This window comes from Biomphalaria glabrata, chromosome 6, assembly GCF_947242115.1.
Source record: "Biomphalaria glabrata chromosome 6, xgBioGlab47.1, whole genome shotgun sequence".
Classification (NCBI taxonomy): Eukaryota; Metazoa; Mollusca; class Gastropoda; family Planorbidae; genus Biomphalaria; species Biomphalaria glabrata.
Window position 1 is genome coordinate 722,709 of NC_074716.1, and position 15,263 is coordinate 737,971.

At 35.1% G+C, this 15,263-nt stretch overlaps 1 pseudogene; it reads right to left on the reverse strand.

Moving 5' to 3' along the window:
* Window positions 1–15,263, reverse strand: part of LOC129926653 (dynein axonemal heavy chain 6-like) — a 62,081-nt pseudogene that overhangs the window by 18,828 nt on the left and 27,990 nt on the right.

A 15,263-nucleotide genomic window follows, 5' to 3' on the forward strand; every position in this document is an offset into this window, starting at 1 on the left:
ACCTACACTATAATAACAAATATAACAAATATGGAAAAGCTCCAGACCTTTGTTAACAGATGCCTACGCCGCATATTAGGAACTAGGTGGCCAGAAAAGATAACTACTATCAATTTGTGGGCGAGAACTAGACAAAAGCCCATAGCCCAAGACATCACAAAAAGAAAATGGAGCTGGATAGGACACCCCATGCGAAAACCAGCTACCAATGTTGCAAGGCAGGCACTGGAACCCACAAGGAAAGAGGAAAGTGGGCAGACCCAAGCAAACCTGGAAGAGGTCAGTCATCAGTGAAGTTGAGGGTACTGGAATGACATGGCAGCAGATGAAGAAAGCTGCTCAGAACCGAGTTCGGTGGAGAGGTGTGGCCCTATGCTCCCCGGGAGTGCACAGGATTAAACCAACACTATAATAATCCATACACAATACATAGTGTAAATAACATTATTACTATTAACACAGAGGACTACATTATCATCTCTCAATACTATCATAGTGTTGGAATTTATTGTTAATTATTAAAAATTTTTCTAACAAAAAACAAAAAAGTCTTATGGTGGTCTTCAAAAAATGAAGTTGACATATCTATGAATGCCCTTCTTAGATTGGCTCTAATGCCCTTAGGTGGCTCATTAGTGACTTTGACACTATTCTGAAGAACACTGACAGGGAAATGTTTGGCAGGCATTGAAGACAGATAGAGTCTAAAGTTGCTGTGTAAAAGTGAACTGGTCTCCTGGATATTTTTTATAATGTCTTCCATGGCTTTCATCCATGAAGCGGCTAAATGGCAATTTTAAAAAGAATTTTTCAGTTAAATTTAAACTAAATGTTTTGGTTTAAATAACTTTTTAAAGCAAAAAATGTTAAGTCTTTTAAAATTAATACAATCAAATTTTTAATTAATATATTTATAAATCTGGGAAAAAAAAATCTATGTTTATTCAAAAATAATAAACATTGATTTCTGTTTAGTCAATGGCTAGGAGAGATTATAATATAACAGTTACCTATATACTTTTTGAAAATGACAATTGGAAAGGTCTAAGAAAAAAAAAATGCTAGCTTCTGTTCCTTACCTGTAAAAAAACCCATTCACCAAATTTGGTTGCATTCTTGATCATTGTATCTGCCACTGGACCTTGACCTTGGCCAAGTGAAATTGATTTCACACTATAAGTGAATAGTTAAAATAAGGAATCAAACCTACAAATTACTTTCTAAATGTGATGAGGATTTAATAAAAACAACCACAATGTAATTAAGCAATAACTAATCATACATAAATAAAATTTAGCAAATGTCATGTCTTTCGTTAGCTCTAATAATAACATAATAATTAAATTTCCCTCAGGAGAAATTCAGAGAGAGAGACAGACCCGTTTACATCGTTTTCGTTGATCTTACTAAAGCCTTTGATATGGTCAGCAGAAGTGGCCTTTTCAAACTCCTAAGGAAAATAGGTTGCCCTCCCAAACTACAGAAGTTCATTGAGTGCTTTCATGAGGAAATGAAATGTACTGTCAAATTTAATGGAGCCCAATCAGCACCTTTTGAGGTTAGCAGTGGTGTCAAGCAGGGATGTGTGCTCGCACCTACTCTGTTTGGCATATTCTTCTCCTGTCTACTGCATCATGCGTACAACGACATCAAGGAAGGTGTGTTTCTCCATACAAGATCCTCTGGAAAACTATTTAATGTATCAAGGCAGCGGCAAAAACCAAGGTTAGGAAGCTACTTATCAGGGAATTCCTGTATGTTGATGATGCAGCTATTGTTGCTGATTCTGATATTCAGCTTCAATTCCTAGTTGACAAACTATCTGCTGCTAGCCAGAAGTTAGGCTTAAACATTAGTCAAAGCAAGACTAAGATTCTAGTCCAGAACACAAATACTGCACCTCAAGTTAACATTAATGGCCAACCACTAGAAATTGTGGATCACTTTTGCTATCTCTGCTCCATCATATCCAACAATACTCTACTGGATAAAGACATTAACAACAGGATAGCCAAAGCAATGGCCACCAAGTCACAGTTGCAGAAAAGAGTGTGGGACAACATATTGCTGACTAACAATACTAAAGCCCTAGTCTACCGGACCTGTGTGTTGAGCACCTTGCTATACGGAAGTGAAACTTGGTCAACTTACTCATGGCAGAAAAAAAGCTGAATGTCTTCCACCTCCGATGCCTAAGGCGGATCTTTAAAATAAGGTAGCAAGATAAGATAACCAATAAGGAAGTGCTACAAAGAGCAGGATGCCAGGACATGCACTCTGTTATCAGCAGCAGATGCCTTGGCTGGCTTGGCCACGTTCGTAGAATGCCAGTAGATCGACTTCCACAAGATATTCTATATGGTGATCTAATAGAAGGCAGGAGAGCCGCTGGTCACCCAGTTTTACGTTATATGGATGTATGCAAACGTGACATGAAGCTCTTCAAAATCGACACAAGCAGCTGGGAAAAAGTAGCACTGGAAGAAGAGAGAGCATAAAGGAAGGGTCTCGGATTGCAGATTGCAGATGCCATACACTACAGAAGCAGAAAGAAGGGTGATAATGCAATGGCACCTGGTGATCACATATGCCCAACCTGCAATCACAGCTGTGTATCAAGGATTGGCCTCTTTAGTGACACAAGATGTTGCAAAGGGAAAAGATTGTCTCTCCTGACGTAAAATGCCACAGAAATTTCCCTCAGCCAGCTTGCTCCAAATTAAAAGTTATACAAAGAAGAATTTATTAAATATATAATTAAACTGTATAAAGATAAAAACAAATAAAAAATTGATAGGTTTCAAATAAGTAACACTTCTATCCTTCTGATGGTATTTTATCGTATCATCAGAGGGATAACATACCATCAGAACTTATAAAATACAATGGCTCAAATATAACAAAATTTTTAGGACTATCTGCCAGAAAATATGGGATTAAAAAAAACATTGCCACAAGAATAGAACCAAATTTTTTTTTTTATTCCACTGCTCCAGAAAGAAAACTTGAGACAATAAAAAAAACAAAAAAACTATAGAACGATAAAGTCTAATAGTTATCCAAGCAAAATAATGCTAAAAATAATTTCAACAGACTCAAAAGTTGAGGAGGTCCTTTGCAAAGGTAGAAGCATTCTTAAAAATATATTTAACATTAGACTGTTAAAGGAGAAAATGTCTTTAACAGCTAAATAAACTGGTACACGACTTCACAGATTTAAAAAAAAACAACGTTTGACTGGTTTTGGCATCATGGTATGTGGTAAGTGATGGGGGAGATCAGCTTGGATAAAAACATTATCAATAATATCAAAGCCCTACACCCTAAGGCAAACAGCTCAATACTTCTGAACAACAAAGTTGGAGAAAGTTTTAGGACATCCATTGGAGTGAGGTAAGGATGCATTCTCTCTCCAGCTCTTATTAACATATTTCTGAAGCATATTATGATGGAAACTCAAGAAGGATTTACTCCTACTTGACCATATGGGCAGCCTTTGTCCATCTCAGGTTTGAAGACGATATAGACCTCATTGGGGAAATTTCAGACCAGGTACAAGATATTATGGTATTTATGGTATTTATATTATGGTAGAAAACTAATTTAATGAATATATTTATTGAAAAAATGTCTGCATTTACTTTTCATGAACTCCCATATCTTTAGCAAAACGTAGAAATGATGTCATTGGATCTGATCCTGGAGAAAGAACAAAGACCAGTGGAGTAGTCTTAGACATACTTTCATAAAGTTCTGGCAATGTGACAGGAAGACTTTCAACAAATTGTTTCCCTAAACATTCAGAAACAAACTCTGTCACTGCAAATGTCTAGGATACAAACAGAATTGAAATAATATAAAAGTTAACAATAAATCCAAAAAGGATATAATTTATTTTTATTCACATAAAACCCAAGAAAAATATCTTCGTTGAAAAAAATTTACACACAGTGCTTTATAGTTAGAAGATTATTTTGATCCTAACTGCTACTTTTTTCTATCATTTTCAATGGATCAACAATCTCAATAATGCCCCAAGATATCTATTAGCATTGAAGGATAACCCTGGTATCAATTTAGATTAATCTAGATCTAGATCTATTCAATTAGTCTTTCTACCTCAACATTAAGTTAATTCATGTTACAGAGAATATCAACTCCTTTTAAACATTTGAACATTGTGAGTGTAAGCATTGTTTTTAATTCATCATATTGTAAAAAGCCAGAATGAGCCTTTAACTGGGAAGGAGTTTGGTTAGCAGGCCATAGATCTAGATTATCCATTTGACAGCCCTAACCCAGGGATCTAAGATGTGATGTGATTTTACAGAGAACCTGTGCCGCAGAACATAGATCTAATATTTAAACTATGGCCATGGTAAGAAAACTTAAGGCTATGGCGCAAGATCCTTTGATCCCCTTTGCCAGTTTCACAATTAGAATAGTAGGTCTATGTACTGGTTTGTAAGACGTGAGTCTGATGCTCTTTCATTTGGGCACACAACAAAACTTTTAATTGAAAACTCACCCTTTCCTCACGGAAAACTTTAACAAACATTAATTTTTTAAAAGCTGTCAGGCGATCATTCCAATTTCCATTAACTCTATCTAAAATGCAGAAACTTTCACAAGCTTCTTGCATTCATAACATTGTAAAACCTAGACCTAGAGGCCCAAGTCAAGCTGAATATAATATACATCCTTGTTAATAAAATGAGCCTTTTTAAAATTCTGTAACAGTTATTGTAAAGAAAAACACTTTTTTTCTCTTGCCTCCTGTTAGGAACATAATAGTACAATAGAGTCGAAATACACTGAATGACTACACAACAAACATCTCTAATATTTGCTGAACACATTCTTATGGAGAGTTACAAGCATACGTTAACATAACAACGACAACTGATACAGTAAATCATTTTCATAACATTCACCCCATACCCCCTCCGGTTTAAATTGTGCCTAGGATTTACAAGGAAAGAACTAAACTAATCATACACCAAAATAATTGTTATCTTGTTCATTTTCTTTATTTCCAACAGTTATTGTATAAACTTTATGTCCATTGCTTAGATAGATTGATAAATCATTATGTAAAATGGGAATACCCACTAGAGAAAGTGAAATAAAAAACTTTATTTTTGTCACAAGGCACTATTGTTTTGTTATTGTCACAAGCACTACAATTTTTGTGTGAAAGATGCCAAGTCACTTAATTGTTCCTAGTTGGAGGCTCAAATTTACACTCTTGAATTTAAAGGTTTATGTCTGCATCTTCTGCCTGTTGTTCCTTATGTCTGTATCTTCAAGGTGTTTTTCTTATGTCTGCATTTTCTGCTAATTGTTTCTTGTCTTAATCTTCATGCTTGTTTCTTTTGTCTCCAAGTTTGCTGGTTGTCTCTTAAGTCTTAATTTTTGTGGGCGTCTCCTTAATCTGCATCTTCTGCTTTTTTTTTTTTTTTTTTTTTTATGTTTGCACTTTTGTGGTTGTTTTTTCATCAGGTAACTGGCTTAATCAATAAAATGCATTTCGACCTCATGAATATTATCACCATAGGGTTCAACAAAAGCTGTTGCATTTTTGGTGCAAAGATAGCAACTATCTGCTCTTTATTTTACGATCTTTGTTTGGACCATGTGTTCAGCTTTTTAAGATAGCAACAGAGCTTCGTGAGTGAGTTTGTAGTCAGGAAATCCTGATATGAAGCCAAGAACTGACCAACCCAATAAATGTGACTGGACTCGCCATCTGAGTCTAATTCAGTAACACTGGAACTAAAAATACAGAGAGCTGTACACCGTATACATTAATGATTTCAACGACAGATTTTTATTATAGGTTCATCCAAATGTGTTCAGACTAATGTGAATTCTTTATGACCATAAGAAATATAGTGCTTATTTTGATTGTTCATCGCTTTTTGTGTATTGGCTCACCAGGCTATATACTATTACAGAAAATGTGTTTGGCTAGCATTACAGAGTAAACAGAAGGGGTAGCAAGAGACTCTTGGGCACAGGATTAAAACAATGAATCTAGAATGACAAAACTAAATTTAGTCATCCTGCATGGAGGCCCCATCAGTTTCTTTATCAAATGGCAATATACTGCAGACAATTTAAAAATTATAATCACAGAATTAATGGGAAATAAAAGTAAGAATTCAAAACATTAAAACACATTTTGTTTTTAAGAGATTGGTAATGAGCCTGGGCTCACGGAACCCATTAGTGCCATGGTTACTATGCCACAAACTGTAAAATATTTTGTATAATTTAGAACCACAATAAAACAATTTAATATAAGACAAGTGATTAAGGCATATTTCTCATTCCAAATGCTAGGACAAATTCTTAAAAGTGCTATTTATTTCCTATGCCTGAAATGGGTTGCCTAAATCAGCCAGAAAAACAATGCATTTGCAGAGTTAAGTCTCTCATTATTATGTACAAATAGATTTAAGAGACAGATTTCAAAGAATGAAATGATCTTTATTGAAGATATGTCCTAATTATTAAGATATGTAGCCTTCAGTTTGATTGAGACTGATTGTTTTAATATTTTATATGGGTAATGCATTTTGTTATCATTATTATTACCTCAGGGCCTTCATCCAGTCTTATCCATACAGGTGTTTTATCCAAATCATAATGGATGTAACGGAAGTCTTCAAATGTGTCACTCATCTTGCAGGCCATTTTCCAAACATTTAATGGAAGCCACGTTGTGTTTTCTGGTTTGGGGACATTTTGCTGTAGAAAATGTAATGGCTTTTAATTACAATAAAAGAAAAAAAGTTTTTATTTTGATAGAAGTTGTGTGTTCTATAATTGTTTAACCTTCCTCTTTCAATGAGATTCTAAATAATCCATAAATATGTCAAGTTGTCAGTGGTGACAAAGTGTGTTGATTCTCAATGGTTATATAAATTTAAACTCTCAAATCTAATTGATTTGAATAAGCTACAATCTTTAAGATGTACAGAAAATTCTGTGGCATTCAGCATTTTACATCTCTTGAAATTTACAATCTTCCCTTTTTAACTTCTCTTCTGCATAAAGAGGCTAATCATTGATACACAGCCACGGTCACAGAAAATCACTATTCCATACAAGTGTACTATTATTTAAAACTTTTTATTCCTAATGTATATAATAAAATGATAACATATTGCTATAACCCTAGTGGCGGACTGAAAGGGTTAATGTTTGTGCGGCCTACTGACACACATGATTCAGGCCAATCACACAGGTCAAGGGCTGGTGAACAAGGGACATTAGTACTAATGCACGCAATATGACCAATGTTATGGTCATGTGACCACAAAGCCTTTACAGACGAGAGACAGTGTGTTAGAAAGGACAGTAGAGTCCAGGATAGCAAGCAGAAAGGACTGTGTGCTACGAAGTGAGTCCTCGAAAATGTAGCTGTACGAGCTAGAGAGACTTGTGATTAGTTAGGCAGTTCTGTAGTGTAGCAAAGCATTTGAAGTTACCGTAGCCAATTGTGTTTATTGGCTGTTGTTGATGTAATTGTAAATAAACCGCCACTTTGTTTATTGAAGCTCTTGTTGTCAAGTTGATGTTTTAGACGTGTTGTGCTGTTGGGCAGTGTTTGCAGAAGGCTTGATAGAGAAGATCGTAACACTCCCAAGGAGGGGACAGTGTTGTAAACCTGGTGGTGACACAGATGGGGGTAGTGCTGTGTGTTTTTAGCCTACTCAAATCGCCACAGTCCAGCGCAGGACGAGCGGTCAACTGTGACCTGTGACAGTACACGCCAGTCCGACAACGACCTGTGTGTAAATATTACGCACGCAAGTCATGACGATTGTGATCATTCTGAGTGGTCAAGAACGTTCCATCCGATTCTAGAAGGCCAGTAGAGACAGTATATAAGAGGCAAGCCCACTGCCATTCCCACTGATAGACCCCCACCTGCGTCGATAAACCTCTAACACCCATGTCGTGAGGTAGATTTTGTCCGGGACGGACAAATCTGAGAAGGGGGCAATGCTATAACCCTAGTGGCGGACTGAAAGGGTTAATGTTTGTGCGGCCTACTGACACACATGATTCAGGCCAATCACACAGGTCAAGGGCTGGTGAACAAGGGACATTAGTACTAATGCACGCAATATGACCAATGTTATGGTCATGTGACCACAAAGCCTTTACAGACGAGAGACAGTGTGTTAGAAAGGACAGTAGAGTCCAGGACAGCAAGCAGAAAGGACTGTGTGCTACGAAGTGCGTCCTCGAAAATGTAGCTGTACGAGCTAGAGAGACTTGTGATTAGTTAGGCAGTTCTGTAGTGTAGCAAAGCATTTGAAGTTACCGTAGCCAATTGTGTTTATTGGCTGTTGTTGATGTAATTGTAAATAAACCGCCACTTTGTTTATTGAAGCTCTTGTTGTCAAGTTGATGTTTTAGATGTGTTGTGCTGTTGGGCAGTGTTTGCAGAAGGCCTGATAGAGAAGATCGTAACAATATTTATATATCTCTAGGATCTCTAGAAAGTCATTTCATTTCTGTGAAGGCATTTCCTAAAATAAATGAAGTTGAAATAAGAGAAGAAGACAAATAATAATCAAAATGTCTAGTACCTTCTCTATACCTCCAATAGGTCCACGGAGAAAAAAATTCCACTTCAAGGGAGTTATTTCCCCTTCAGTTTTCATAATCTCTGAGCAAAGCAAAAATGAAAATACAAGCTTGTGTTTTTCAAAGAGACCTCTGAAAGAAAATCAAAGCAATCACTAGAGGAATATCTCATTTCACATGTCACATTAATCTGTAAGTAAGATCAAAGTTAATAGTTAATGAATTCTTTAAGATTTACAATATAAATAATGGGTACTTGACATTAGCTAAGAAAAGGCTAGCTTCATAACACCCTTGTTAACCATCAGTAATAGAAACAGATGACCTTTGCATCATCTGCATCTGAAGGATGTGAAAGGGGACCAAGCATACTACAAAATAAAGCATGACCCCCAAAACAAGATATACTAGAGGCACTATGAGATATATTTAAAATAAAGCATGACCCACAAAACAAGATATACTAGAGGCACTATGAGATATATTTAAAATAAAGCATGACCCACAAAACAAGATATACTAGAGGCACTATGAGATATATTTAAAATAAAGCATGACCCACAAAACAAGATATACTAGAGGCACTATGAGATACATTTGATTATTTTATGGCCTCCTTCAGTCATGAAACAACTACTGGTCTCATGTAATTGAGATGAATACATAGGCTATGATTGGAACCATGTCACACACGCAGCAGTCCTCCCCCCTCCCAACCAGCTGATCTATCCAAATGAAGGTTAATGCCAATAAAGTTAAGGAGTAAATTTTATCAGCATCCCAGACTCTGCCAGGGTGTAGCACTGTAAGCTGCCCAAAGGGTCACTGGCTCTTGATTTTTCTTCAGGGTTGACTCCTGAAAACTTTCACCATGTTTATATATAGATGCAATGAGTAGAGATTTGAATTAGAGTTTTCCTTCTCCTAGGTGGGTAGCCAGCAAGCTAAGGAGCCCCTTCCTGCCTGAAGATTACTTGTTAAAGCACCAGTGCTCTTCTTTACAGATAACAGTTCAAGCCGATCCAATATCTTAGTTGGACTAGTTATCAGAGGCTATTTGAGACGCATGCCACATGCCATTGAAAGCATTTTATAGGCAGTGGAGTGCTTATTTGCATTACACCAATTCCAGTAATGTCAATATTACTGAAACCATGAGACACAATGCAGGTAACAATACAAGAATTACCTAGAAACATTCTTGTAAATACATACTGTAGTCTCTTCTAAGCAAATGTCCAGTCGTGTTTGAAGGTCATCGGACTTCTCACTGGTTGAGATTGTATTGTTAAATAGCTGAATAAAATTTTAAAATAATAAAATGGTTAAGATGTTTCTGACTAAATCCTAAGCATTTGAAACATTGGAAAAATAAAGGCTAAAATTCAAATTAAACTCAGACATGATTGCCTAACTTTGGACTGGACCAATTTTCCTTTCAGACAATCAGATGATGGGGAGGGAGATTTTTTTTTTTTTTTTTTTTAAATTTTATTAGTAATGTGGGTGTAGGGGAGAAAACTACCCTATTCTAGCATCATTTCATTTTTCAAATTTGTTTCAGATTTTCTAAAAAATACACCAAACTAATTTCTACTTCATACTCATACAGATGGCTCCTCGGTCCTTTTGACTACTGCCTAGTCCTGTTTTTGAACCCTACCAATTTATTACAGAGGCACAGATGACAAAAATGTTGACACCTTGTAATTCATTCTTTTAATCACAAAGAAACAATGGATTTTACAGAAGAATCCCATCTAGCCTTGTCAAGAACCAAAGCTGCAGTGCTAAAATTTGTTGCAGGTTGGCGTCATTATCATCTTATATACCGTCATTGTCATCTAATATACCATCTAGCAAAGCATTCATGGATAATAAAGATTATTATTATAATCGGTTTACAGGGGTAATGTTTAAAGTGGTTCTGCCCATCAGCAACACAATACACAAAGAAGCTAAACATTTTATAATGAATTTTCTAAATTAGTTAATAATGACACTGTATTTCAAACTTTAACTGTAAATAATGGATATTTTGGATAAGACATATACTGATTGTCAAAGAATATGAGAAAAAAACACATGTGCTTATACATGAGTAAATTATCTGTTTTTATTGTTATGACTATCTATCTGGCTGCCTGGAAACACTGGACTCAGATTGCCGGGTACTTTATCAACTCTAATAAACTAAGTCAAATACTGTACAGCTGGAAGTTTGAAAGACTGCACAAGCACTTCACTGTAGAGAACCTTACAAAAAGGTACTGCTCTACTTAATTGAATCATACTAGACTATCTGTTTTGTCCTGAACTCATACTGGACTCTACCAGACTATCTTGACTCTGCCACCTCTTCTCTTTATAAAGGGCCAATGAAGGCCTTCTAGGAAATGACAGAATGTCCCCAGACCTTTTTTAGACAAATCACATGACCACATCACAACCTATTTTCAAGTAGAGTGTTCCTGAAGGGCCATCCCTCATCCTGGTTTAATGCTAGCAGTAGATGGCTTCTGTCACCTGTGTGAGCGTGTCATATGCACATCTAACCTTACCCATATCAATAAGTTCATTTATAACAATATCCTTTTTAAATACTTGCAAAATGTATATGAAGTAAATATGGGTAAAGTTAAAAATTTTACATTTATGCATGGGCCCACTACAATTTGAAAGAGACCAACTTTGGGTACTAAGATCAATACTTATTGGTTTAGGAATGTAAATTAGACATACTAATGTGATGATTTTATTGGCTTATCCATTCCTTTACCTGTTTAAAATACTTGAGAGAGAATTGATACATGGGATCTACTTCCCCCATGTCAGACACCACAAAGTACATAACCGAACCCCTCTCAGCAACACAGCCATATTTCTCCCGGGCCACACTGATCTTTTCTTCTGTTGTCTCGGATTCAGCAAGTCTTTGTTTGATAACTGTTGAGGTGACCTTTCAAGAAACAATTCAATGTAAGTCTTTGATAACTGCTGAGGTGACCTGTCAAGAAACAATTCAATGTAAGTCTTTGATAACTGCTGAGGTGACCTGTCAAGAAACCATTCAATATTTTTCTTTAAGTTGATCAGAATTAAAAACTAGTTAATACATGTCTGCTATACATTTTACATCTGAACTTATTTCAACAAGTGTATCTACACTGTTACTTGATGTTTTTACTTTAAATTGGCAACTAAAACCAATTTTTTCCCAATAGCAGTAAAATTTATTGGTAGACACCCTCATGATATAATTTTCTGGTAACATTGTTAGACCCATTTTAATCTTAGAATTTTGTTTAACTTTATGAACATTGTTTTTTCTTGAACCAAGTCTAATAAAACATAATGGTATTTTTGTTTGATTTCTAGTCTTCTACATCTTTGTTTTCTAAATCACATTATAATTATATGATCATTATTACATATTAAACTCTGCTAGCGGAATTATAAAAAAAAATATTTTAGTGCTGTGTTACTTCTGCCGAGAGATATAAGGAATGAGAGATCCTCAAGATGTGCTTGGGACATTTGATTGATGCTTTAATGGTCATAAACACCCACATTACCAATGGAAACAAGTGAAACTCACACATGTGAAACTCTCACATTTCAAGGCCTATGTGATACTTGCCTTAGAATCATTCAATGTATTGATAAGTTCTTCATTGTCCAATATATTTCCTTCCGATTCAAAAAGTAACTTAAGAATTTATCTTCAATAGATTTCAGCTGGTTCTTATCAGCATTGATTCTCATGATGAGTTCATTTCTTTGTTCTTCCAAGTCTGGTCTCTCTAAACTGACAACATCACTACAACCAAAAGAAAAAAAAACAACCTTTTTATGTCTGACCTTTTAAATGTAACTAGTTGAAATTTTTACTGTTCCTAATTGAAAATTAGTCTATTTAAAAACAGATTGTATTCCAAAAAAAAAATTTCTATTTCTATTTTCATAATCAAAACAATAAAACAACATTTACATAAATGTAGTTTTTATTTTGGTAATAAAAATTGTAATGTATTTAGTTTAACTAATCTTATTTTTTTAAAAATCTTTTTAACAATTCGACTGGTTAATTTAGTCTTGAAAGAATGCTTTGGATATTAAGCCAGAGCTAAAATAAAATGCATGTAACTAAAAAAAAAACAGATGAAAAAGAAATTTTCAACCTAAGAAGTTGATCTTCAAGGCCTTTCTTGATGACTGTGAAATTGATAACTGTTACTTTGATGCAGACTTCTGGCAAGTAATGTAGATTAGACAGTTTGGTGGTCATAGAGAAACGGAAGTTTCGATCATAGTCTATATCGCTATCCCCCAAGCAAATCAACACATGCCCACCCTGAAAAAAGACAACGAAAAAAAAAGATTAAAAAGTAATTTTTATTTAATCAGAATGTTGGCCTAAAACTCTACACATTGGGTATCACTTTGAAAATTTAGTTTTTAACTGCAAGTTCTATCCTTCCAATCCCTTTTAAGCTCATTCATGACAAATTCAATTATAATTTCACTTATGCTGATTTTATTTATAATAATCTTATTAATTACTAGTTGATTCATCATGATTCTATTTATGGTCATTTCATTTATTATAATATTATTCATGCTAAGATTTTTCCTTATCGTTTCATTGACGGCAGCCAGGTAGTGTGATATGCTGACTGGACTGTTGTTCGATGGTCTCAATAGTACCAGATTCATAACCTACAGTTCAGCGAGAGGTTTGGTTAGGATGAAATTACCATCAAATCTGAAGGAACATGTGAAATATTTTACATGTGAATAGACTTCATTACTTTTAGAAATATTACAAGATAAACTAACTTTTGTTTTAATTTTAAAGATTACATCCAAAACGCTGTTCATTGAATACTTCCTGTAAACATGAGACACGAGCTAAGTAAAAGTAAAGTTCCCCTTTCAGACCTTGCTATCTATGGGGCAGATGATGTTAAGGTCATCTGTTTCTATGGCCAACAGTTAACAAGCAGGGTGTTATGTGAAATGAATTGAATGTTGCACTGACCAAACCCTCAAAACATATTGGAGTCCAAGGGTAGATTATGTGAAGTTGTAACAAGTCAGGAGACATAACTCCATCATTAAACCTTTTTGCTTTTACAAACACAGCTTTTACACACACAGAGAAAATTTTGGTATACAGTAAAGTGTTTAAATGTTTAGTTGTAATAGAAAAATGTTACCTGTATAAATGTTTGTTTTAACAAGACAGGTTCTAGTGCTGGATCCAAAGCTTCACCAACATCCTCCATCAAAACAGGTAAACCTGCTCTTATGCACGCTTGCAGTGTTCTCAGAAAGTTGGAATTTGATAATTTAATAATTTTAAGCTTATTTAGAGCCTCTCTATTTCTGATCCATCTGTTGGCCTGAAAGAAGTGTCAACAATAATACTCAGCTTTAATCAATACAAGTACATACTAGAAACATTATTTGTTTACTTAGAAACTTTACCTGTTCTTGTGGGTCAATCATCAAAGGCCACCTGCGACCTTTAGTTACAAGAACAGCGTTTTCAATTGACACAGCATCTCTTGGCAGACTGTCAGCATTCCATTGTCGAATTTCATATATATCTGCCAAGACTGACACAGAGTCATATTTTCTGTTGCAGGTATTTGAAGCTCAATCAATCGTTTAGTCCTACCTGTAGAAAAGTTTTTGTATCCAAATTATTAAATACATTCAAATGTCTTATAATGAATCTAAGTATTCATGCTAGATACATCAGAGTATTTCAGTCATATCAATTGGTCGTTGTGGTAATATTTAGGTTATGTTATGCTACTTTCTTAAAAATGTTCTTTCTTAATATAAATATTTCTAAAAGTTTTTAACAAATAATTAAATGTGAGAAATACAAGATACAGTTAAGTTAATAATAGTAAAGTAAAGTTCCCCTTTCAGACCTTGTGGTCTATAGGGCAGATGATGTAAAGGTCATCTGATTCTGTGGCCTACAGTTAACGAGGGTGTCATGTGGCCAACTCAACGACCAACCGCCTTTACTTTTCCCCAACTAATGTCAGGTACCCATTAGAGCTGGGTGGACTCAGAGGCGCCCAAGGATCCTGAAATTAAATATCCCAGTCTTCACTAGGATTCAAACCCCGGACAAAGGTTAGGAAGTCAAGCCCTTTACCGCTCAGCCACCGCGCCTTCTAAGTTAATAATAATTGAAGTAAAATATTTTGTTTCTAACTACTCAATCATATATCTGAGAGAAAAGCATAACTAAATAATGAAAAATCAAGCTAGACCTAATAATATTTTCAAGAGTTATGAGAACAAGAAGTTTGTATAATTTGATGTTTGGCCAGGAAGGTATACAGTCTCAAATGATCAATTCAAAAGCAGAAAGCAGGAGGTTTGGACTAGAAAGTAGATTATCCTTATCTTTGAAGGAACATCCGTAACATGTAAAACATTTTATAAACATTTTTTAGAAACAGCCTTCACCATTTTCAAAACCTAATTCATTTTGTACTATTCATATTTTCTTATTGAGGATGATTAGTTGTCATGTATCAAGATTAATGGGCGATTAGGAAAACTTACAACTGAAATGAATCAAAAGCTGCTACAAAGGTCTAAAAAATGTATTTATGTATCCAACACAAGAC